Source organism: Eumetopias jubatus, unplaced genomic scaffold, assembly GCF_037043125.1.
Source record: "Eumetopias jubatus isolate StellerSeaLion01/CBP00866 unplaced genomic scaffold, mEumJub1_p1.0 scaffold_10, whole genome shotgun sequence".
In the NCBI taxonomy this organism is placed as follows: Eukaryota; Metazoa; Chordata; class Mammalia; order Carnivora; family Otariidae; genus Eumetopias; species Eumetopias jubatus.
This window is the reverse complement of record NW_028274816.1, coordinates 127,112,069-127,137,868: the sequence shown is the minus strand read 5'-3', so window position 1 is coordinate 127,137,868 and position 25,800 is coordinate 127,112,069. Positions and strand designations below refer to the sequence as shown.

General features: G+C 49.4%; 1 protein-coding gene across 1 annotated transcript in view; it reads right to left on the bottom strand.

The window, feature by feature from the left end:
* RPH3AL (rabphilin 3A like (without C2 domains)) overlaps positions 1-24,978 on the bottom strand; it is a 139,914-nt gene extending 114,936 nt beyond the window's left edge. The window contains exon 1 of the mRNA XM_028109225.2: positions 24,954-24,978. The gene's annotated coding sequence lies outside the window, so the exon portion shown is untranslated. The remainder of the gene's footprint in view (positions 1-24,953) is intronic.
* Positions 24,979-25,800: the final 822 nt, after the last annotated feature.

Here is a 25,800-nt window from a genome sequence, read left to right as displayed (position 1 = left end):
ATTTGACAGAGACACAGCGAGAGAGGGAGCACAAGCAGGGGGAGTGGGAGAGGGAGAAGCAGGCTCCCCACTGAGCAGGGAGCCCGATGTGGGACTCGATCCCGGGACTCCAGGATCATGACCTGAGCCGAAGGCAGTCGCTTAACCAACTGAGCCACCCAGGCGCCCCCCAATAAAAGCATTTTAAAAAGCTATGTTCATGAAAACATGCTACAAATATGATCAATACATATTCTATTTTAAAATTGGAAATGTGGGGGGTGCCTGTGGCTCAGTCATTAAGCGTCTGCCTCTCCCTATCCCTCTGCCCCTCCCCCCTGCTCATGCTTTCACTCACACGCTCTCTCTCAAATGAATAATTAAAAAAAAACTTTAAAAGAAATAAGTAAAATAAAATCGGACATGTGTTGGCAACAGTGTCATGCACTGAACTAGCTGCACAAAGCCCCTCCGGAGAGCTGGCCAGGCCAGCAGGGGCAGCAGGCATGGTCAGGGCTGAGCTGGGGCCTGGGGTGGGGGGGGGGCGGCAGAGCCTGCCAGAGGGTGGTCCCCAAGGGTTGACAGGCACGGGAGAAGCAGGATGTAAACCGAGACTGAAGAACAAAGGCCTTCCCGGTCTCCCCACGTACTGCCTCCACCACTCCCAGGTCAGACTTGGGTCTGATTTCCCCAGCTCTCCTCCCGCCTGCCCCTGCCTGCCTGAGGTCCCTCCCACCCCATCCCTGCTCCACCCACAAACCTGCGGCCACCCCCTCTGCTGCCCTAGTAAGCCTGTGGGCACCGCTCCAGCAGCTGGCTCCCCGCCGCTGCCCTAACAGCACCCCAAAGTAATCCTGGCCCTTTCCTCCCGCAGCGCTGCCTCTGCGTTTCAGCTGCCGCCCCCCCCCCTCACCGGGGCCTCGGATGACCCTCCCCTCCACCTCATCCTTGTAGACCCAGCAAGTGGTGCCACACCGGGAAGCCTTCCTTGATCTCCCCGTCCCCTCTGAAAGCAGTGTCTGCTCCCCTGAGATCTTTTAGATCCTCACTGTCCCCTGCCCCCCTCCCAGCGCTGAGCATCTGCTGCCTTCTGCTGGTCTTTGTTGGTGTCTTTACTTCCACCAGGCAAAGCCTGCACCTGCTTCATCTTTGTTCTTCCACTCATCCACGCCTCAGTTATGTACTGGGCACCTACGACGTGCCGAACCTGGGCTGGGACCGCACGTGAGCAGGACACACACTGTCCCTGCTGCCTTGGAGGCCAACGGAGCCACTGAGCAAACCCACACAGATCAGTGCATCAGTACCAGTTGGGACGGGGGCTCTGGGAGAAAAGCGCATGGTTCATGAGCTCTGAGGTAGAGGAAGAGTTGAGGAGGGTGTCTCAGCACCAGAAGGGAGAGGACAGTGGGCAGGCACACTTTCTAGGCAAACAATGGGTGTTTGCTAAACATCTGAGGAACAAATGAGTGGCTGTAGCGAGTCAGACACTGCTAGTGTGTCCCTGTGTCCTTCCCAACGCATTTATCCTGATGGGTTACCGCAGCGGGCACCCCGAGGGCTTTTGCAGCAAACATGTCTGCAGTGCACGCGGGACAGGCCCGCCTCTGTCACCCCTGCGGCTCTCGGCTGCCTCGTGGCCCCCAATACCTCCCCAGTAGCTGGGGAGACCGGGAAGACCCTCAGGCCCGGTGCGGGCACAGCACTGGTGATGGCGGCCCTGAACACATGCTAGAAGGATGGTAAGGCTGTCTCTGGCCTCCCTGGGCAAGGGCCACGACCGATCAGTGACGTCTGCCGTGGGAGCAGGAGTACGCCGCCCTGTCCCATATTTTCTGTGCCACTCGGGGTACCATAGATGCAGGCAAGAAATTTCCTGCAGACCTAATTGCCTGGAAAAGCCCTTGGCGTCTGGTATCCTTTTCCTTAGAGATCACATGGACCGTGCAAATAATATTGTTTTCCTGCTTTGACCACTCATGAGTTCAGGGCTAAATTTGTGGTTCAGATGTAGCCGACTGTGTACTACTGCTCTATGGCCTGGGCATGCCTTCTAACTCTCTCCCCGGTTCTGACCTTCCAGTTAATCTACATTTTTCCTGATCTTGCTTTTATGGGTTTCTATTTAATTACACACACACACACACACACACACACACACACACACACGTATGTATCTGTGTATACAGAAAACATCCTCTTCTAGGTCTGACATTTAATATCTACTTTACGTTTCTATTACAAATACATATTTCTACATGTCGTCTATATTCAAGATCTATAGAGAAAGCTATATTCTTGCGGGTATCTCGATTCCTTCATGGAGCCAGATGCAGGCATACGGGGAGAGACGGGCAGATGACAGGGAAAACCAGGAAGAATGAAAGCATTCAGATCACCGCTGCGCCCTGCTGTGAACACAGTCCGGGATCAGAGAGGAGAGGCCAGGCTTTTCGTCCCAGCTCAGACCAGCAGCGATGAGAGTTACAGGAGAAAAACTACTCTCACCAGCCCCACCCCTCGCCAGGCAACCTGAGGTTTTACCAACTACTGAATGCATATAAAACAATCTGTCCTACTTACTTCGCTCGGTTGTAACAGAAATTAAATGGAGAGGTTCCTGACTGCTACTCACCGGTAGGCCCCAGCTTATGGCACAGGCATCGTTATCAGTATTGGAAAGAACATTCTAGGCAACCGGCACCCAGCCATAAACAAGAAAACGCCACACCGCATGGCTTCCTATGAATGCTGCAGGAATTCAAAGAGAATTGAGCCTTTGGCGCCGACATCTGCATGCAGAGTCCTTCCTTGTCCGTCCCCCCAGCCCCCATGTCTGAGAGCCGTGTCTGACTGAAGGACTTCAAGTCCCTGCTTCTCACAGCCAGAGAAAAAGCGCCATCCAGGTCCATCACAGTCCTTGGGACTGGAAATGGCAGGCGCCACCTCCCCCTGGCGCCAAGGGCCCGGGGCTCCAGGCCCCCACGCATCACCTGCAGGCCAGGTAAAGAGCATGAGTGGAGGCTGGAAACCAGGGGGCGGGTGTGAGGTCACAGGCAGCCGACCCTCACGCACATCTCCCACTGGACGTCGCACACATTTCCTGTCCCCTCCTGTCCACAATCAGAGGCCCCTTTATTCCACAATCACCAGGGTTTTGAGGCACCTGAGTCAGTGCCACTGAGTTTCAAACAGCAGGTGAAAACAAGACAATGACAATAACCGGGGTCCTTTTCAACACAGTTGTCAGCAGGGCACGGTCAGGTCTTTCTTTTCTGGGGGAACAGACAGAATTCACAGAGGTGGTAAGACTAATCCTACATTCTGGAATGTTCCCGGCCCAGTCAAGGGCTGAAAGTAAAGGCCAAAAGAGAAGGGGAGATGGACAGTCAAAGGGCTGTGTCTGCAAACCAGTTCAAGTGACAGAAGGTCTCATGTAGTTTATCACTGGGGGCAGACCAGCCCTAGGCAGCGAGTTACCTAAAGTTGGGGGGGGGGAGGCACGACACCCTGCCGTAAAGGAACCTGCATCTCATCTGATGTCCCTTCCCCTCCCTGGCCTTACCGCAGCTGCCCAGCTGTGCAGCTTTTACACTGTGACTGGCCCCCTCAGTACCAGCTGACCCTCTGGGGGTACACCCAGCCCAAGTGGGCATGTTGAAGTCCTTCCACTTGAAAATCTGGGAAATGGGCTGAGTCTCAACAGCTCTCCGGAACGGTAAGCCGTAAACCCAGGAGCAGATGGAGGGCCCACTTTCCCCATGTGGATACCCAGGAAAGAGAAGGGTGGTGTGCAGTGAGGGAAACAAGAGGCCACAAGAGGCTGAAGCAAACACCAGTCAGAGAGAGGACTCTTGGTTTCTCTCGGGTCCATTGGCTTCATTCAGCCCTTCCAGGGGCCTGACCTTCTGTGAGATACTCCAGTACCCTGGCAATAAATTCCCATTTTTGTTCAATGGCTACTGTTTGCAACCAGGTAGCCCTAGTTAGCCAGATGAATATGAGGCCTGTCCCCTACCACATGTTAAGCGAGGAGACCTCAGCCAGTCTCTGGACGGATGAAGAACACCCAGAGGGGTTCAAATCAGTGGCCGGGGGAGGTCTGGCTCCATCTAGCAGGGGAACCTTGAACAATAACGTCTCTGAAATGCAGGGGCCTTCCCAAACCCACAGCTGACCCTCTCCAATCCGTTTTCCTCCACGGTCCCAGGGAGCTCTTCAAAATGCAGCCCCGAAATGGCACTCTTTAGGCCAATCCTCCAGGAGCTTCCTACTGCTCTGAAGATAAAACCAAAATCCTCCCCACTAGCCCACCCCCTCCCCAGCACTCACTCCTCATTCTCCCTCCTCTCGGCAACCCCCCCACCACTAATCTCCTTGCTTTCTCTATGGATTTGCATATTCTGGACATTTCATATAAATGGGGCCATGTAATAGGTGGCCTTTTCTATTCTTTCATTTTTCTGTGCTGTAATCTTTATTATTTTCCTTCTGCTCGATTTAGTTTGCTCTTCTTCCAGTTTCTTGAGATAGAAGATTAATTTGAGGTCTTTCTTCTTCATTAATATAGGCACTTATAACTGTAAATTTCCTCCTAAGCACGGTGTCAGCTGCATCCCATAAGTTTGGGGATGTCGTATTTTCATTTTCTTACACCTCAAAGTATTTCCAAATCTCTTTTGTGACTTCTTTGACCCATTGGCTATTTAGGTGTGTTTACTTTCCACATATTTGTGAACTTTCCAAATTCCCTTTGCTACTGATTTCTAATTTCACTCTACTGTAGGCAGAGAATATACTTTGTAGGATTTTGATCCTTTGAAATTTAAGGGGGCTTGTTTCATGATACACCATCTCCTGGAGCAAACTCTAATGTGCCCTTGAGAAGAATGTGGACTATGCTTCTGTTGGGAGGAGTGCTGTATGGACATCTGTCGTCTTACCTGGTTGACAGTGTTGTTCAGGTCTTGTGTTCCCTTGCAGATTCGGCCTGCCCCAGCCCCTCTATCACTGAAAGTGGAACCTTGTAGTCTCCAACTATTATTGTTGAATTGTCTATTTCTCCTCTCATTTCTGTTAGTCTTTGCTTTGAGCATTTTGGGGGGTCCGTCGTTAGGTGCATATATAATCGACATTATTTTCCTGATCAGTTAACCCTTTCATCATTACAAAATGCCCTTGTTTGTCTCTAGTAACTATTTTTGTCTTATTTTCTCTACTATCAGCGTGGCCACCTCAGCTCGCTTTTAGTTACCGTTTGTGAGGTATACCTTTTTTACTCCTTTACTTTCCACTTACATCGTGTATCTTTAAATCTAAAGTGTGTTTCTTGTAGACAGTATAGAGTTGGGTTTATCCATTCTGTTAATCCCTGTCTTTTATTGGCGTTTTTAGTCCATTTGCATTTAATGCAATTACCTATAAGATTTATGCCGTTTTGCTATTTGTTTTCTATATGTCATGTCTTTTTATTCCTACATTCTTCCATTACGGCCTTCTTTTATGTTAAATAGGGATTTTCCAGGGGCGCCTGGGTGGCTCAGTTGGTTGAGTGACTGCCTTCGGCTCAGGTCATGATCCTGGAGTCCCTGGATCGAGTCCCGCGTCAGGCTCCCTGCTCAGCGGGGAGTCTGCTTCTCCCTCTGACCCTCCCCCCTCTCATGTGCTCTCTCTCACTCTCTCAAATAAATAAATAAAATCTTTAAAAAAAAATAGGGATTTTCCAGCATACCATTTTAATTCTCTTTTATTACACATTTTTTTGGTTATTTTCTTAGTGGAGATAACAATTAACATTTTAACTTAAAACAATCTGGCTCTGATTAATACCAAATTAATTTCAACAACATATAAAAACTCTGCTATAATACAGCTGTTTCCTCTCCCTTTTGTGCTGTTATTGTTATACAAACTACATTTTTAAATGTTATTACCCTGTCAACACGGTTTTGTAACTATTGCTCTATGCAGATAGAAGAAGAGTTACAAACAAAATACATCTATAGTTTTAAAGGTGATCCTGATTTCTTCATGTGGATTTCAGTCCCTGTCTGGTGTCCTTTCATTTCAACTTGAAGACTCCCTTTAGTATTTCCTGTAGGGCATGGCTGATAGCAACAAAATTCAGTTTTGATTTATCTGGGATGTCTTGATTTCTCTTTCACTTCTGAAGGATAGATTTGTCTCTGGAAACAGAATTCTTAGTTGATGGTCTTTTTCTGTTAGCCCTTTGTCATCCCACTGCCTCCTGGTTTCCACCGTCTCCGATGAGAAGTCAGCCATAAATCTTATCAGGACTCCTTTGTCAGATTAAGTCTTACCCTTCATTTCTGAGCTCAACCACCTCTTCCTCCCTGGACTAGGGTAGGCCCTTTTGCACATGCCCCCTAGGGCTCTTTACTTATCCTTTGTAGTGATGATTACAACTGTAATTAAATTAACAAGAGAAGTAGCTCGTGTGTGTGTGTGTGTGTGTGTGTGTGTATGTGTGTGTGTGTGTGTGTGTCCCTCACGCAAATATAAGTTCCACAAGGCAAGAACCAGGCCTGTTTTCTTCACTGCTCTATCCCCAGGGGCAGCACAGTGACTGCACACTGTAGTCTTTCAAAAAATACTTACTGAGTGAATGAATGAAATTCATCCCAAAGTAGACGGAGTCACTGGTGTCAATTCTTTACTCCCAGTAATAGTATAAGATAGCTACACTCTGCCATAGCCTGCTGGTGGGCCTCCCTGTCCCTTGGCTTGGGATTGACCGTGTGGCCTGGGATTGGCTGATGGGATGTCAGCCGATATGATGTGAGCAAAGGCTTGAAATGTGCTTGTGCAACTGAGCTCACTCTCTTGTACTCCTGCGTGTCACTATGACACAAACATGCATTGGTGGTCACTGGTCCAAGGGGGATCAGAGACACACGGAACACACCTAAACCCAACTCACAGCGTGAGGTCGACAAGTCCCACTGAACGCAGCTTAGGTTGGCCAGACCTCACCCAACCCAAAGCTACGTGAGAAGGAATAACTATTACCGCCACATGCCGGTGGGGTTTCGGGTGGTATGTTATGCAGCAATACTGTGGTGAGAGATGACTGAGACATACGACTTGGCAAGTTTGAGGAGCACAAGGAAGTCCTGGGGAAGGTCTTCCATCTGGTCCTTCATATGGCCCACGAGCTGGTCCAAACTGATTCGATGGCAGATCCACACCCCTCCTCCAGACTTACAGAATAAACTCCCTAGAATTCTACAATCCCACAACTGGGATAATTATGCCAAGCAGCAGCCTCCTGGAGCAGCCCAAAGTGGATCAGGCACCTGCACACAGATGCTTCATGAGAGGCACACAGCGGTGCTTCATGAGAGATCGTCTTTGTCCTCTGCCAGCCACCCCCTCACCAATCCCCAACGAGGCCTGACAGTGCATCTTCACAGCCAGGAAAATCTGGGTTTCTCTGCAGTGGGTTTGGGGAGGGGGGTTCCCAGGGACTGACCCTTCTTAAGGCCTCAACTGATCTCAGGTAAAGAGGAGTGGGCAGGGACACGGGCAGGCAGGGCATACCTCCTTACGTTGCTACTCTGATTCAATGTATGATCTAAAGTTATATTTATCCATTCAAAATGTAGAACTGTCTTTTTCAAGGAGGGCTTGAGGCAGGCTGGGGACTAAACACAATACAAATAAACAACTTAGGGATCAAAGAGAACAGAGGCCAGGCAGAAAGCAGAAAGAGGAGATGCCTCCTGAAATCTGATGATTAAACTGAGAGACGCATCTGACTCAGCTTGCTGCAGCCGCACGAACAGGGCAAGTATGTGGGTTACAGAATTCGATATAAAATCAAAGCAGCAGCCCTGGTGTCCAGATGTGAACCCCACCTGCAGGCAGGTCCAAGGCCCAGAGGACACCCCTCAGGCCAAACCAAGACCTCATTACTAAATAATAATCACCATCACCCACATGCCAAGCACTGTTCTACATGCTTTGTACAAGCCTTCTCATCTAGTCCTCATGGCAGCAAAGCAGGTACTCATTATTTCCATTTTACAGGAAACTGAGGCCCAGAGAGGCAAAGCAACTTTTCAAGGCCACAGAGTGAGGGAGTGCTAGAGGCGGGATGAAACCTCTAAGTCTGAACTCAGAGCCCAGGCCCTTAACCAGGAAGCAATCCAGCTTCTACGCTGCTCATGCCAGAAACGCCGAGCGCTTCTGGCTCCCGGCCCTCCTCTCTACAGAAGTCTCCTTCCCTCTACTGCCGAACTTCTCCCACCACTGGCCTCGCCTATGTGTCAGAACCCTAAGCGCCTGTGAGCCTCCTGTGGATAACCTGCCTGATTCCCACCTGCCAACCTCTGGAGATGTGCCTTACCTTCCTACCCCCACCGACCCTGCACCCCTAGCACGCGCCCCGCTTGCCGCCCAGCCCTCCTCCGAGTGCAGCTCTTCCCAGCTGCCTCGCGTGCTGTCCGGCCCACATGCCTGCCCCAGACTCCAACACGAACGCCCTAAGAGTCCATGTTCTCCATCTGTCAGCAGAGCTCACCACAGAGCGATGATGTACAGTGAGCCTGCTCCAGGGCAGTGACCCGTGGAGTGCAAGCCTTCAACCCCTAACTAGCTCCTTGACCCACACTCCGGACAGGCCTGCGCAAAGTGAGCTCAGCCCACAGTCGAATTCCATCTGCTCCCTTGGCCTGTCCTCTCTGCTGTGACCTCAGACAGTGACCTAGACACCAAGTTTCAATTCTGCGAAGGCCACTGAGATGCCACGCGGGGCCTGCTTGCTGCCAAGGTCCCTCCTCTGCTAAGTTACCCCCCATCACCCTGTCAAGGGCGACGCAGTTCACCACAGGACCCGAACCTGAAGACAAGTTTATGGGAAGTCTGAGGCCATCCCAGCCCGTGACACACTTTTGTGCGGAATGAGAGGAGGCTCCTTTTATCCGAGATGCTTCTGTCCCCGCTGTTGGAAAATGATTACAGTAAACTGAGAACGTGAAAACAAGAGACTTAATGTCCATTTGTTACAAAATCACTGCCATCAAGCACAGAAATCGAAGCTGTCTTCCTCATAGGACGCTCGGTTCGCAAAAATGACTTTGGCAAACCCACCATGCCCACGGCCACCTGCAGCTCTGGCCAAACGCAATACTCCAAGCAGCTGAGTGACGTGCCCAGCAGCACCCTTGACAGGGGAAGGCCACGTGGCGAAGAACCTGGTCCTGTTTCTGCTGAGCTCAAGTCTTAAGCGTAAGGTCCTAACAAGCCCAGAGAGTGGGAGAAAGCTCTTCATGTCTAGGCCGGGGTCATCAGACCCCAAAGTGGTGGCTTCTGCAAAAGAGGAAAAGCGCCCTGAAGATTAGAAGTGGCGGGGAGAGACGGCTGTGGGAACCGGCCATCCAGAAAGGCCAAGGGATGGAAAGTGGGCAACGGCCAGCCACTTGGGCAGCTGCCCCGGGACAAAGCCTGGACTGGGTTCTATTACTTGGGGTTAGAAAGGATTTCACATTCATCTCTGACCTCTTTTGGTGAACTTCACCCATGGCACCTGCCCCTTGATCAAACACTTTCCCAGACCCAGACATTAATGAGGACAAGCAGTGTGACAACTCAGACACCAGTCAGAATAGGGTTTTCTCCTGTCACTAATCGGTGTGATCTGATGACATTGAAAGAGAAACCAGAAGTGAATTCATTTCCTTTTTTACTTTTAAATGAGGCCCCACTTAAGAGTAGAACAATTTGGATGTTGAGCCTTCTTAGGCAAACGGCCCCTGAGGGATGGCGATGAAGAACTCTGACTCTGGGTCTACCTTCCGATCCGCGCCCCGAACACCCCCCTCCCCTAGCCCCTCGGTGCTCTACATGGAGGAGCAAGAGAAATGAACCTGGTTTCCAAAAATGAAGTTCAGAAAATCATACACACTCCTACATTTCACCTTCTAAATTAAGCGTTCTCCATTAACTTTCCACCAGGGACTGAGAACATTGTTCCAAAACTGCAAACTAAATTTAAAGTTAGAGGGGAAAGGAAAAAAAAAAAACAAAACAAAAAACAAAACACAACGATTCACCAAGCCCAAATGTTTGAAGCGGCTTTACCACCAACTTCTCAATCAGTGGTAAAGTGACCGCCTGTTTGAGAGCTCACCTGGCCAGCCCAGGAATCCGAGGCTTCAAATGGGGTCATATAATAATTCAGGCAGGGCGCCTGGGTGGCTCAGTTGGTTAAGCGACTGCCTTCGCCTCAGGTCATGATCCTGGAGTCCCGGGATTGAGTCCCACATCGGGCTCCCTGCTCGGCAGGGAGTCTGCTTCTCCCTCTGACCCTCTTCCCTCTCGTGCTCTCTCTCTCACTCTCTCTCTCAAATAAACAAATAAAATCTTAAAAAAAAAAAAAAAAAGTTAGGCCTAACCTATGACCCAGCAATTCCACTCCTAACAGAAGTAAAACATGTAAGAGAAATAATATATATGAGACATGAAAACATATGTCAACAAGAAGACTCAGGGCCACTCCATTTACAATAGCCAAAAACTAAAGACAGCCCAGGGGTCTATCGATAGGCGAAGGGGTAAGTAAATTGTACATATTCATACAATGGAACATGACAGCAATAAAAAGGAAGCAGCTACTGATACACCAAGGGTAAGTATCAAAACATCATGTCAAGTGAGAGCAGGAAGCCTTTGACAAAAGAGTACATACTGTTTGATTCCATTCATATGAAGTCCTAGCACAGGCAAAACTGGTCCATGGTGGAAACAAATCCAAATAGTAGTTGATTCTGGGGGAGTGGTGTAGAATTTGCCTGGGAAGAAGGATGAGGGAACTTTCTGGGGTGATGGTCATGTTCTCTATCTTGACGCAGGTTTGGGTTGCATGGGTGTATGCACTTATTTGAGCTCACTGATGGAACATAGAAGATTTGTGCACTTCACTGTATGTACATTTTACCACAAAAGAAAGGAAACATAAACAAATACCGAACTTTAGTTAATGATAAGCTTGCTGACTTAAGCTCTGACTGTTCTGTTCATCAAAAGATGCTACTGGGGTGTCTGGGTGGCTCTGTCGGTTAAGCGTCCAACTCTTGATTCGGCTCAAGTCATGATCTCAGGGTCACGAGATCGAGTCCCATGTTGGGCTCCACGCTGGGAGTGGAGCCCGCTTAAGATTCTCTCTCTCCTTCTCCCTCGGCACCTCCCCCACCTCCCTCTCAAAAAGAGATTAAAAAAAAAGAAAAAGAAAATATATTTTAAAAAAAGAGATTCTATTAAGATAGTGAAAAAGCCAGCCACAAACTGAGAGAAGTGTTTATAACACAAAATAAACAAAGAATTAGTACCAGAATGTGAACGTGGGAAGATGACTTATGAATCAGTAATAATCTTTTTTTTTTGAATCAGTAATAATCTAATAGGGGCACCACCTGGAGTGGGGTAAGGGAAGAGAAAAAAAGTCAAATAGGAAAGAAATAAAGTACAGGTGCATAAATGAGGAAACAAATAGCTCGTAAATGTGTTCACTGTTAGCAGTAATCATCAAAATGCCAATTTTTAAAAAGATTTTATTATTATTATTATTTTTAGAGAGAGAGAAAGCATGAATGGAGGGAGTGGTTAGGGCAGAGAGGGGGAGAGAGTCTCAAGCAGGTTCCATGCCCAGTATAGAGCCCAATTCCGGGCTTGATCTCACCACCCTGAGATCATGACCTGAGCTGAAATCAAGAGTCTGATGCTTAACCAACTAAGCCATCCAGGCACCCTAAGATTTTATCTTTTTTAAAAGTAATCTCTATACCCAACGTGGGGCTCAAACTCACAACCCCAAGATCAAGCGTCACATGCTCCACCAACGGAGCCAGCCAGGCGCCCCTCGAAATGCCAATTTAAACCACAGTAAGGTATCAGTTCACACTCACCAGACTGACAAAAACGAAAAGAGTGGATGGTATTGGTGACGATGGAGAGTAACCAACACTCTGGTCCAGGTCTGCAGGGAATGCACGTCGCTTCAGAATTTGGAGAACAGGAGGTGAAGGAGCACATGGCCTATGACCTTGTAATCTACTCCCAAGTATACATCCTGGAGAAACTTACACATAGAAAGGATGGTGGGGATAGTAAAGAAAAGCAGAAACGACCCAAATGCCCATCAACAAGTGGCAGGGATAGGGTGCCTGGGTGGCTCAGTTGGTTAAGCGACTGCCTTCGGCTCAGGTCATGATCCTGGAGTCCCGGGATCGAGTCCCACATCAGGCTCCCTGCTCAGCGGGGAGTCTGCTTCTCCCTCTGACCTTCTTCCCTCTCGTGCTATCTCTCATTCTCTCTTTCTCTGAAATAAATAAATAAAATCTTTATTAAAAAAAAAACAAAAACAAGTGGCAGGGATAAATAAATTGGGTACCAGCTACGTGCAACAAGATGAATCTCAACAACAGGTACACACATGTATCAATTTAAAAACGAATCCAGCATGAGTCCATTGGTAAAACCTCAAAAGCATACAAAAATCCAACAATGTATTGTTTGAGGACATAAGCCTGTACGGTGAAGCTATAAAGGGCAGGTTAAAAATTATAACAAAATCCAGGTTAGTACGTCCCCTAAGGGTGAGGAAAGAGGGAGCTCCATTTAAGGAGAGGTATAAAAGCAATTCTAAAGGGCTAGTGGGGCTCTATTTCTTAAGCTGGCTAGGCAGATGTCTGTCTTATTAGTCTCCTTTAAAATGTACATGTTTTATATGCACTTGTATATACACATTTCACAATAATTTTTTAAGTCAGTAACTTCTTATATTCCAACATATCCAGTTGAAAATAAATGTTAAAAAAAAAAAAAAAAGATCCCGGGACACTTGCGTGGCTGTCGGTTAAGCATGACCTGCCTTCGGCTCAGTCAGGGATCGAGCCCCGCATCAGGCTCCCTGCTCTGCAGGAAGCCTGCTTCTCCCTCCTCCACTCCCCCTGCTTGTGTTCCCTCCCTCCCTCTCTCTCTTTCTCTGTCAAATAAATAAAAATAAAATCTTAAAAAAAAAAAAAAGAAAGAAATCACTGCACAGGGCGCCTGGGGGCTCAGTCAGTCAAACGTCTGCCTTCAGCTCAGGTCACGATCTCAGGGTCCTGGGATGGAGCCCCACACTGGGATCCCCACTCAGCGGGGAGCCTGCTTCTCCCTCTCCCTCTGCCGCTCCCCCTGCTTGTGCTCACTCTGACAAATAAATAATAAAATCTTTAAAGAAAAAAAGGTCCTATTCCCTAGTAACAAAAAAAGTAAAACACCTCGCAACAAACTGAACAAGAAATGTTCACAGTCTTCATAAAGAAATCTATGAAACTTTACTGCATAGTATAAAAGAAGAGGTGACTGGAAAGAACACATAAATAAATACAGGACAGACCCTATGTTCTAGATAGGAAAAACCAATAGTTACTATTTTTTTTAAAGATTTTATTTATTTATTTGACAGAGAGACACAGTGAGAGAGAGCACAAGCAGGGGGAGTGGGAGAGAGAGAGAAGCGGGCTCCCCGCTGAGCAGGGAGCCCGATGTAGGGCTCGATCCGCGGACCCCGGGATCATGACCTGAGCCGAAGGCAGATGCTCAACGACTGAGCCACCCAGGCGCCCCAATAGTTACTATTTTATAAGTTTAATATAATCCCAAATTTGATTCTAATGATATTTGTAGAAAAGCAATTATAAATTTCATATAGAAGAATAAATAAATAGGCAAGCATAACGAAGGAAATTTCAAGAAAGAACCTGCACTTCCAGGTGTTAAAATATATTTTAAAAAATGTCATCGTACAGGAAGAAGAGACAGATAATGAAAGAAACAGAAACAGAAAGCCTGGAAGTTAATATGTTTGTACACTAGAATAAAGCTAACATTTAAAGTCTGTCCAGAGAAGAGGGAAGGATACCTAATGTCCAAAACCTATAACCTAGTAACACACGGTTACTAGTAACACTGGTTCTGGGACTGGGAATCTAAGGGAGAAGGGAGAAGGGAGAATCTCATTGTCTTTTGTATCTTTTGAATTTTGTGGGGTTTTAAGTTTTTATTTTAATCCCAACTAGTTGACATACAATGTTATATTATGTTTCAGGCGTACAATTACATCTTTTGAATTCTGAACAACATCATTGTAACATCTATTCAAAAAAATCACTTTAAATTTAAAATATAGCTGGTGGGAAAAGAAATTAAATGGAAAGAACTGGTCGACAATTTGGAAAGAAAGAAAATCAGGGTCTTATCTCACATCATAAACCAAATTAAGTTTCGACTGGATTAGAGCTGAATGGAAAAGAGAGCAGTGAATGGAAAAGTGGGCACCAAATAAAGAACCCGAAGAAATACAGGTGAATATTTATCTGACCTTGGGGTGGGGAAGACCTTTAAAACCCAAAAGCAAAGGAGGAAATCATAAAATGAAAGAACTCATGGCCTTAGCCACATCTATCAGTCAGCTCGGGCTGCCTTCACAAATACCCTGGAGACTGGGCAACTGAACAACATTTATTTCTCACAGTTCTGGAAGCTGAAGTTCAAGATCAAAGTGCTGGTTAACTTGGTTCCTGGTGTGGGCTCTCCTCCTTGGGGGGGGCAGACGGAAGCCTGACTTCTGTGTGTTCCCTTGGCCTTTCCTCTGTGCGTGCAGAGCAGAGAGAGAGGGAGAGAGAAAGAGGGAGGGAGGGAGGGAGGGCCAACTGGTCTCTCTTATCAGGACACTAATCCCATCATGAGGGCCCCACCCTCATGGCCTCATGTAATCCTGATTACCTCCTGAACACCCATCTCCAAATACCATCACATTGGAGGTTAGGGTATCAACATACGAATTTTGGGAAAACATAAAACATTCAGTCTACAACACCACACAGAAACTTCTCTATGTTTAAAAATAGTAATAGGGGCGCCTGGCTGGCTCAGTCAGTGGAACATGAGACACTTGATCTCAAGGTTGTGAGTTCAAGCCCCACGCTGGGTGTAGAGATTACTTAAAAATAAAATCTATAAAAAAATTAAAAATAGGGTCGCCTGGGTGGCTCAGTCAGTGAAGCGTCTGACTGTTGATTTTGGATCAGGTCAGGATCTCTGGGTTGTGGGACCAGGCCCTTGTCAGCTCCATGCTCAGCGGCGAGTCGGCTTGAGATTCTCTCCCTCTGCCCCTCCCCCTTCTTGTACACATGTGCGTGCCCTCTTGCAAATAAATCTTAAAAAAAATAAACATAAAAATAATAATTAAAAAACCATGAACTAAGAAAAAATGTGTTACACAGATGTCAGTCATCTTTCTTATGCATAAGCAAACATGTTGGTTATAAAAACCATTTATATAGAATGATCTCAATTTTTATTTTTTTTAAAAGACTTTATTTATTTATTTGACAGAGAGAGAGATAATGAGAGCAGGAACACAAGCAGGGGGAGTGGGAGAGGGAGAAGCAGGGTTCCCGCTGAGCGGGGAGCCCGACGTGGGGCTCGATCCCAGGACCCTGGGATCAATGACCTGATTCAAAGGCAGACCCTTAACAACTGAGCCACTCAGGCGCCCCTGATCTCAATTTTTAAACATTAAACAACAGTCATCTCTGGGGGTTGAGAATCAATGGCTTTTATTTTCTTGTGTTTTTGTGTATTTTCTACATTTCCACAGGGAATGTGAGTTATTTTTATAAATCAAAAGACCATTATTTTGAAGAAGTGTTATGTCGTGGTCAAGCAACATCAGGGGCAGAGGGTCCTGTTCTGCAAAACTTTAGGAGGATGGCTTCGAGCCAGGTGCCCAGCACAGTTTGGGATCTGGAATGCGTGATCCATATGACCCTACAGACTCTACAGGGAAGCCCTTTAAGAGGTGAGCATCTCTCCCCACAGGAGGTGGGCATGACAGGGATCTTGCACCAGTGAAAATCCTAGCCCACGGAAAAGGGAAGAAGACTTATTTGAGACGGTTCCAAAGGGACAGACTCAGAAACAGAACAACAAAGAGGCAGATCTCAGTTCAAAAAAGGCAGAATTTCGGGGGCACCTGGGTGGCTCAGTCGGTTAAGCGACTGCCTTCGGCTCAGGTCATGATCCTGGAGTCCCGGGATCGAGTCCCACATCGGGCTCCCTGCTCGGCGGGGAGTCAGCTTCTCCCTCTGACCCTCTTCCCTCTCGTGCTCTCTCTCTCTCAATCTCTCTCTCAAATAAATAAATAAAATCTTTAAAAAAAAAGATACTGAGATGAATAAAATGCTGTTTTAAAAAAAAAAAAAGGCAGAATTTCTACCTACGCAAGCTGCCCTTAAATGCAAAGCACTACACAGTGAGCATGTCACAGTCCATCAGTGCTCAAAAACGCATTGAAAAAAGTCTTCTATCAAGAAGGGGGTCAGATTAGTATTAATCTTTAATTATATAAGTACTTTTCCTTTTACGGATTTAAAGAGATTATATACTTAAAATGAAGTGAATTGGGGCGGCCTCAGTCGTTAAGCATCTGCCTTCGGCTCAGATCATGATCTCAGGGTCCTGGGATTGAGCCCCGCACCGGGCTCCCTGCTCCGCGGGAAGCCTGCTTCTCCCTCTCCCACTCCCCCAGCTTGTGTTCCCTCTCTCACTGCATCTCTCTGTGTCAAATAAACAAAATCTTAACAAAAATAAAATGAGTGAATTATTTGATGTATATAAATTATCAATTTAATTGTAATTTAAAAAATTTTAAATATCGGGTGCCTGGGTGGCTCAGTCAGTTAAGCGACTGCCTTCGGCTCAGGTCATGATCCTGGAGTCCCGGGATCAAGTCCCACATCGGGCTCCCTGCTCAGCGGGGAGTCTGCCTCTCCCTCTGACCCTCTTCCCTCTCGTGCTCTCTATCTCTCAATCTCTCTCTCAAATAAATAAAATCTTTAAAAAATTTTTTTAAATATCACAGAGAAGGATAAATTTCCTTTTAATCATCCCCACCCCCATGCACGAACAATTCTGGTCTTCTCCCTCCCCTGGAAATAACATCTATTATAAGTTTGGAATGTATTTTTCTAGACTGTTTTTTTTTAAAGATTTATTTATTTATTTGAGAGAGAGAGAATGAGAGATAGAGAGCCGAAGGCAGTCGCTTAACTGACTGAGCCACCCAGGCGCCCCTAGACTGTTTTATGTGCTTTTACATATAGATGTGTGTTACATATATGTGTCCTCATACAAAGTATAAATGACTACATGTATATATTTCTACAAATAGCATAATATATTTATCACTTTGAAACTTGCTTTCTTCTCCCTACAATCTTAGAGATTTATCTATATTGTTTTATATATTTTGTTTTGTTTTGTCTTGGGGGGGCAGGGGAGAGGGAGAGAGAGAGAGAGAGAATCTTAAACAGCCTCCATGCCCAGCATGGAGCCTAACTTGGGGCTTGATCTCACAACCCTAAAAGATCATGACCTTAGCTGAAATCAAGAGTTGGATGTTTAACTGACTAAGCCACCCAGGTGCCCTTCATCTATATTGTTATATAAAGATCTAACCAATTCTTTCTCTTTTTTTTAAAAAAGATTTTGGGGTGCCTGGGTGGCTAAGAGTCTCCCTCTCCCTCTGCCTGCCTCTCTGCCTACTTCTGATCTCTCTCTCTGTCAAATAAATAAATAACATCTTTAGAAAAAAATTTAAAAAAATTTTTAAAACTGTCCTTAGTGACTTAAATTAAAAAAAAAAAAAGATTTTATTTATTTGAGAGAGAGAGAGCACAAGCAGGGGAAGAGGCAGAGGGAGAGGGAGAAGCAGACTCCCCGCTGAGCAGGGAGCCCAGTGCAGGGTTGGATCCCAGGACCGTGGGATCATGACCTGAGCCAAAAGAAGACACTTAACCAACTGAGCCACCCAGGCACCTCTAACTAATTCTTTTTCAAAGCTGCATAGTATTCCTGGGTATGACCATCTGAGTTTCTTTAGCTATTCCACCACCAATGAATGTTCAGACTGTACAGTTTTTCACGGCTCCAAACTGCCACAAAGACTGTCCCAGAACTTTCCACCTGTGCACATGTGCCAGGGTTTCCTTAGGGCAGATCCGGAGAAACAGAATCCCTATGTCTTAGGGCAGATGCATTTTTTATGTTAACAAATTGATGTCCATGTGACATTCCTTTCTAAGCCTCAGATCCCATGGCTTTATCAATCTGATCCCTGTGAAATTGCCTCTGTCAGTTCTGGCCCAGCAGTTTGGTCTCCCTGGTCTATTCTGTGCCCTGGCTTCGTTCCATGGCTCTTACTACCCAACAATGAGATGGGCTGCCCTGCTCACTTCCAAGCACGGGCCAAACGGCCCCCTGGCCCTGGCTACTCAGTGAGGGGACTCTTGGATGGATCCAAGATGCTGCATTTCTCAGAATCAGAGGATGTATCATCGGTGAATGAGAAGGGGGTGGGGGTCAAGCAAGAGGCAACTTTATAAACCCCCGACATCAACTCAACTGCTCGGATGGCCAGATCCAAAGATGAAAAGCACCAGCACGTTGCAGGCATGTGCGCAGCAGGGCTGGAGAGTGACGATTACTCAACCTCCTCACCAGGCAAACACCCCGTAACTTCGTCATGATGCCCACAACCGTCACTGCAGCCCGCAGCTGATGAACTGCCATGGTATACTAAGTGCTTTTACGTCAGGTGCTAACTGCGTAACTGTGGACTTACATAGGGTGCTCTGGTATTTTTAGCAGCATGTAACTCCACAGGAAAGGAGATGCTCTCCCAGTGAATGCCACTCACTTTACAGGCCGGTGTAGTCCTTGAAAGGCTGATGTTTTACAAGCAGCTCGTGGCTGTCAGAGGGTGGAGGATGTCTGTGCTGAGAGCTATAGCACCAGCCAGATTCTGCAATCTCTCCAGGCCCACCTAACACCCCACAACCAACAGATAAGGAATACACATTACCTCGATTGCCCCCCAGCATCACAGCAACAAAAGGACCGCTGACTTGGCTGATCCCCACCAGCCACATCCTAGCTTAGCAAGCGCTCCCCAACCCCAGCAGAGTGGAGGGGAACAGGAGGAAACCAGAGCCGATCTGGCCCTGCTTCCACATCCCCAGAGCTGTACCCCCAGAATCCGGGTGCCCACCCTCATATCACCTCCTAACTGTCACCAGAAGTCCAAGGTTCCAGGTAGAGTGAAGTCAAAGGTATGGTGTGTCTGTATTCATGTCTTGGGTCTAGGGTCACTGCTGCCTTTATTCTGGTTTTGCTAAATCTTTTTTTTTAAGATTTTATTTATTTGTCAGAGAGAGCAAGTGCACAAGCAGGGGGAGCGGCAGGCAGAGGGAGAAGCAGGCTCCCCGCTGAGCAAGGAGCCCAATGCGGGACTCGATCCCAGGACCTTGGGATCATGACCTGAGCCGAAGGCAGATGCTCAACCCAAGGAGCCACCCAGGTGTCCCATTGCTAAATCCTGAAGTATGACACACATACAGAGAAGTACACATACCAAAATTGGTGAATTTTGACAATATGAATATGTGACCAACACCCAGATAAAGAGAACAAACACTACCAGCCTCCCAGGAGCCTTCCTCATGCCTCCAGGAACCTACTACACTGACTTCCAACACCTTATATTCGTTTTGCCTCTTTTGCACTTTATATAAATGGAATCATATGGTACCAGGTGTTTGGCCCGTGCTTGGAAGTGAGCGGGGCAGGCCATCTCACTGCTGGGTGGTAAGAGCCATGGAACGAAGCCAGGGCACAGAACAGACCAGGGAGACCAAACTGCTGGGCCAGAACTGACAAAGGCAATTTCACAGGGATCAGATTGATAAAGTCATGGGATCTGAGGCTTAAAAAGGAATGTCACATGGACATACACTTGTTAACATAAAAAAATGCATCTGCCCTATGACACAGGGATTGTTTCTCGGGATCTGCCCTAAGGAAACCCCGGCACGTGTGCACAGGTGGAAAGTTCTGGGACAGTCTTTGTGGCAGTTTGGAGCCGTGAAAAACTGTACAGTCTGAACATTCATTGGTGGTGGAATAGCTAAAGAAACTCAATCATATGGTTTGTGTGATGCACCCACGTGGTTCCGTGTGCCTGTAAATGGTTCATCCTCACTGTAGTAGTGTTCTATCATGTGTATTCCCCCCAACGTATTTGTCCATTCTACTGCCGTTGGGTGATTTCCAGTGTTTTGGCGATTACAAATAGTACTGCTATAACATTCAAGTACATGCGTTTTCACCACCGCCTTTTGCCCTTAAGACATGAAAAGTGGTAAACTGAAGGGCCCCCTGGGTGGCTCAGATGGCTGGGATCTGCGTTCCGCTCAGGTCGTGATCTCCAGGTCCTAGGATTGAGCCCCAGGTCAGGCTCCTGACTCAGCGGAGAGTCTGCTTCTCCCTCTGCCTCTCCCCCCTACTCGTGCTCTCTCTCTCTCTCTCTCTCTAATGAACAAATAAAACCTTTTTTTAAAAATGGCAAACTGAAAAAATAAATAAAAAGTTGAAGACCGCCGCTTTAAGCCTCAATCTTGAGATAGCCAACCTGCCCTACCTCTCCAATTCACACTTTCATTCTTTAAACACAGTAAAGGGCACTGGCCACAGGGGCCACACTTCCTAGGACCATTGCTGTGTGTCCTTGGGCAAGCACTTCGCTTCTCTACACATCAATTTCCTTACCTATAAAATGGGGATAATAGTACTTTGCATTTCCCTTGGTTGAGGATTAAGCAAGGGAACAGCGTCTGCACATAGTAAGCACTCAATCCAAGTCCGGAGCTATGCCTGCTGCTAAAGGCACCTTTCTCAGCACCGCTGAGGACCTGCTCTGGGCGGCGAGTAAGGCTCTAACACAGAAGGAGGCAGCAACTGAGGACAATTTCGCCACCTGCCAGGGAAGCAGAGTGGCACCAAAATGCCCTCCCCACCGCACCAAACCACTCTCTCCCTCTGCCTCTCCTGTCGTCGAGGACACCAGACACTGGACACCATGCAATGGCCTTCACTCAAAATATGGCCTAAACCGGGGGCACCGTTCTAGAGGCATTATTAATGGCATGTGTCAGCAGCCCAGTCACAGGCTGCTGGGGCACCGAGAGTGCCCAGAAACCACTGCCTGGGAAAAAAAAAAACAAAAAAAAAAAAAACGACATTTTCGAATGTGTATGCGAAAGGAGAGCGAAGTGTAGTGTTTTGTGTTTTTAGGCGACAGAGATGGAAAAAAGCCCCTGGAAGCTTACTGCGCAGAGACCTAGGAGCAACAGACTTGGGGCCTCACGCTAGCGGTTGCCATGGCAACCGTATTTCACAGCAGGAACTCATTTTCATATGACAGTGACCTGCAGAGGGAAGGAAGGACTAGGAAACTTCTTTCCTTGAAGGCCGTTCAGTTTGGGGGGGAGCTGGGATTGATTTTCTTGACCGAAAAAAAAAAAAAAAAGCAGGTGAAAGTGCCTTAAGGGACAGACATGACCCAAACTACCGGAGGGCCCTACAGGGTTCTCTGTACCACAACTTTTACTTAAGACACACATACACACACACACAGACGTCCTGTTTCTAAGGCCTCAGGGCAGATGTCACAGCCTCCCTGAGTCACTTGCCCCACCATTAACCATCTGTTCTGTTACAAAGTCTTTCCCTGGAGTCCCAAAGCAACCAGCTGACCAAGCCACAGGCCCAGCCCCTGCACCTGGGCCAGGTGCCAAGAGGACACATAACACTCCTTGGTCTGAAGCACACGCTTCCCTGAACAGCAAATCCTAGCACTGAAAACGTCTTGGGAGTCAGGAGGACTGGAGTTCCAAACTGTGCCTGGCCTGCTGACAAGCTGTGTGATGGAGGCAAGTCCCTCAAGCTCTCTGGGTTGGTGTCCTCATGGGCTGGACAAGACAATAATTGCAGCAGTCATCCCTCTGGGCATCGGGAGGATCACACACACACAAGGGAGCGCCTGGAAAGATCAGCACACTGCCCTGCTCCTAATGACCACTCAATAAATAGCTGCTATGGTTAAGGGCCGGAAAAGCATCTCTCACAACCGGAGGCTGAAGGCAGAGAACACAGTATTCAATTGGGTGGCACACATGGTAATGAATCCATTAATAACCCAGCAGGAGTGTAGACAGATGGGAATCCGGAAGACTGGAAGAGTCTAGGACAGAGGTGCAGTTTCAGCCAGACTCTGAAGGCTAACAGGGAGGTATTCGCGGATGTCTGGAGGTGGGAACTCCTTTCTTGAGTGCTTGCAGGGGGCCCAGGTCCTGCGGATCCAGAAGGGGAACACGCTTCAAGGGCCCAAAGGGCCAGAGATCAGCAGCAGACAGCTGCACCAGGGCATGATGAAGAGGGAAAGCCAAGAAAACGGCCCCCAGTGCAGCCAGAGAGGTCACAAAGCTTTCTCAGGGCAACAGCAACCAAGCGTGATCCCAGAGGGTAAGGGCAAAGGGGCTGACCGCGGTAGGGAGGGAAGAAGTTGCAGGCCTGGAAATTGGTTTGGGAGAGTGAGGCCCCATGAATGAGGAGCCTTCAACTCAGGAAGAGCTCGGCTTTGTGTGGGAGGAATGAGAAGCCTCTTAAGATTGCTCAGGGGAGGAGGGTCAGCCACTGGGCAAAAGCAGGAGTCAGGGACCATCAGTCTACCAGTGACCTGGCAGATGGACCACAGAGGCTGGACGGGATGCTGGCATCAGACCAGAGGAAGGGCCTCGGAGCCCTGCCTGAGATGTTCGAGGCCTGCAGTAGTAGTTCACAGATGGGTGGCGAGAGGTAGAGACACTTCAGGGAAAAGGGAGTATAACGGAGGAGGGAACCCCACTGCTGAGGAGCAAGTGAGAGCATCTGGCTCGTAGGAGGAGGCCAGACTCGGATGTTTGGTTGGGGTGTCACTCGGGCATCCAGGGGGCCAGGACTGACGTTAGAAGCCAGAGAGGGGGGCTGCCCTGAAGGGCTCCTGAAGAAAGCTCCTGCAAAGCGAAACACAGCATCTCAAAACACATCCCGCTAGGGGTGCCTAGGTGACTCAGTCAGTTAAGCGTCTGTCTTCGGCTCAGGTCATGATCTCAGGGTCCTGGGATGGAGCCCCGCATTGGGCTCCCTGCTCAGTGGGGAGTTTGCTTCTCCCTCTCCCACTCCCCCTGCTTGTGTTCCTGCTCTCGCTGTGTCTCTCTGTCAAATAAATAAATAAAATCTTAAAAAAAAAGAAAATATTACTTCATTATAAAAAAAAAATCCCTCTGAGCGGGGAAGAGCGGTCCAAAGAGAAAGAACAATGGAGAAGAGCCAAACCAGGAGAGCGGGGTGCCCCAGAAATCACATCAAAGAAGGCTGCAGAGAAGACACACTCACACAGAGGTCCGCTCCCCAGGCAGAAGGACGCAGCCAGCAAAAGAGCAATGTTTGGAAACAAGATGACTTTCAGGAAAGCAGTTTCAGCAGAGGGGTGGTGGGGCCACGCTGCGCCAGGCTTGGGAGGATTAAGAGGGAAGGCAGGCAGCAGGTGCAGAGCACTTGTCTGGAAAATGTGACAGAGAGAAAAAAGAGGATATGAAGCTTAGGCCTCTGATGCATGATTCCGCCCCCCCCCCCAAGAGATGGGAGGGCAAGTGGCTATCACAGGCAGGAGGGGGCATGGAGACCCGGCCCGGTAAGGGCACATTTGCTCAAGGTGGAGGGGAGGGAAGGGGCAGAGACTGGACCGCAGCCCTGGCTCTGCCAGTGCTCTTACCAGGGTACCCAGGGCCACCCCTGATTCCCCAGCCCCCAGCTGCTAGGAAGATCAAAGATTCCCATGGAGCAGCATAGGTGGAACCTGATCATTCACTAGAATACCTCTGGCCCTGATCTGAGGCTAGGTTTCCACCTTCTGCATCACACCTCTCCCTAGAACGACGTGGCGGGGGGGGGGGGGGAGGAATGGGGGGACGGGGTACAGACCACCCAGATGGGAAAATCAGGTCCTCAGCCTTCCCAGCAGCCAGGCAGGAGACAAAAGTCTCAGACCTCCCAGCAGAGACCTTGCTGAAGCCCAAGAAAGGGGGCTTCCGCCCCAAGAGCGCAAGTGTCATGGGCACCACTAGGCACCCTAGATGGATTTCAACACTTCCTTCAAGTCTTCTGCCTGGGAAAAACAGGTGGGCCTGATGGCTAGGAGTGGGTTTCCGGAGGGCTAGAAAACAAACCCAGGGCAGGATTCTCAGACTGAAAGAGGTGGGCAGGGTGAGGCAGAGGAAGCCCGTCTGCCCAGGGAGAAACACCCGCATCCCGCACTCACACGCTCCTGGGCACCAACGTGCCATCGGAATCCCGCTCCCGACCACCTACCCAGGGGCGAGAGCCCAAACGTCCCGGGCCCGGACCCAGCACGGCGCCCCGAGCCAATCACCCGGAGTGTGGGATCCTCACGGAGGGCAAGTGGAGCGCAGACGGGCAGCGGCTCGGCCACACCGGGGCCCCTCTCGCCGCACGTGCGCGCCCGCCGGCGGCCGGCGCTCGGTAACCACCGCACTTGTTGACCGGCTCGCGGGGCTCGCTCACCCCAGCGCCGCCTGGCGTCTGCAGCCGCGCTCGCCCGCCCGCCCTCTCACCGCCCACTCCCCTCCCCCACCCGACCGCCCCCGCCTCGCCCCGGCCGCGGACGCACCACGCGCTCCCCCGAGGAGCCCCGGCCGACAGCAGGCCAAACCCGGGGCGCACGGCGTTCCGGGAAGGCGGGCGGTTGGGGGGGCACGCTGCCCGCGGCCGCTCGGGTCCAGCCCAGGCTCCGGGAGAGGCGGGCGGCGGGCGCGGGGGGGGGGGGAGGGGAGCGCCACGCCGGCCCCCGGGACTCGCCCCCGCCCGTGAGCCGAGGGCTCCCGGGTCCCGTCCGCCGCCCCGCGCACCGCCCCCCGGGCCCCGCCGAGAGCCAGACGCACCCCCCCCACCCCCGGCCCTCTGAGACTGGGCCCCGGACGAGGGGGCGGCCCCACTTTAGCCACACTCACCTGGGGTTTGGCGGGGGGGAGGGGCGGGCGGTCGGCCCTGCCGCCGGGCGCGCTCCCTGGCTGCCCTCTGCCGGCCGCCGCAGGTACCCGGGCGCCCGCCCCGCCCCTCGCCGCCCCGCCCCGCCCCTCGCCGCCCCGCCCCGCCCCTCGCCGCCCCGCCCCGCCCCTCGCCGCCCCAGGACCTGTGGCCGCGCGCGGGAGAACCGGGCCTGAGGTCCCCTGGTAGGCGAGCGCCCTTCCGCGCCGCAGCCCTCGCAATGGCCCCTTCTTGTTATTGGATTCCAAACATCCCTCTTTTCCATAAGCAGCTTCAAGTCCCCAGAGCCAAAAATGACCCATTCTAACAACCCCAGGACTCAAAGGGAAGGCAGGTATGGGTTCTGGGGCCTGAAACAGAACGCGGCACCCGCTGGAGCTCAACATCAGTTTGTTGAATGAACGAATCCTCCATTGATGGAGGGACAAATGGAGGCAACGCTACAGTCACTAGAGGAAACAGCGACATAAAGCTAAAGCTTTCAGCAGCCTGGTGTCTTGGCTTCATCATTTCAAGAACATCTGCAATGTTCTCCGTTTTCATCCACTCTGAGCCTCGGGGTGGGAGTGGCCATGCTAAAGTCCTTCAACCCTCCATTCTACCCCAAAAGTTTTATGAAATAATTTCCTGAGAGAACACCAGAAACCAGTAGTTGAGTGATCACCATATCTGAAAGTCCTGGTTTCCAACACACAGCAGCCCCCACCAGTACGGGGGGACACCTCCGTTCAGGATCTGGGTCTTCCCCATGGGAGATGTGATCTTGGCCATGGGAGCAACCGTCTCTAAGCTAGCACCGTCCCGCAGACT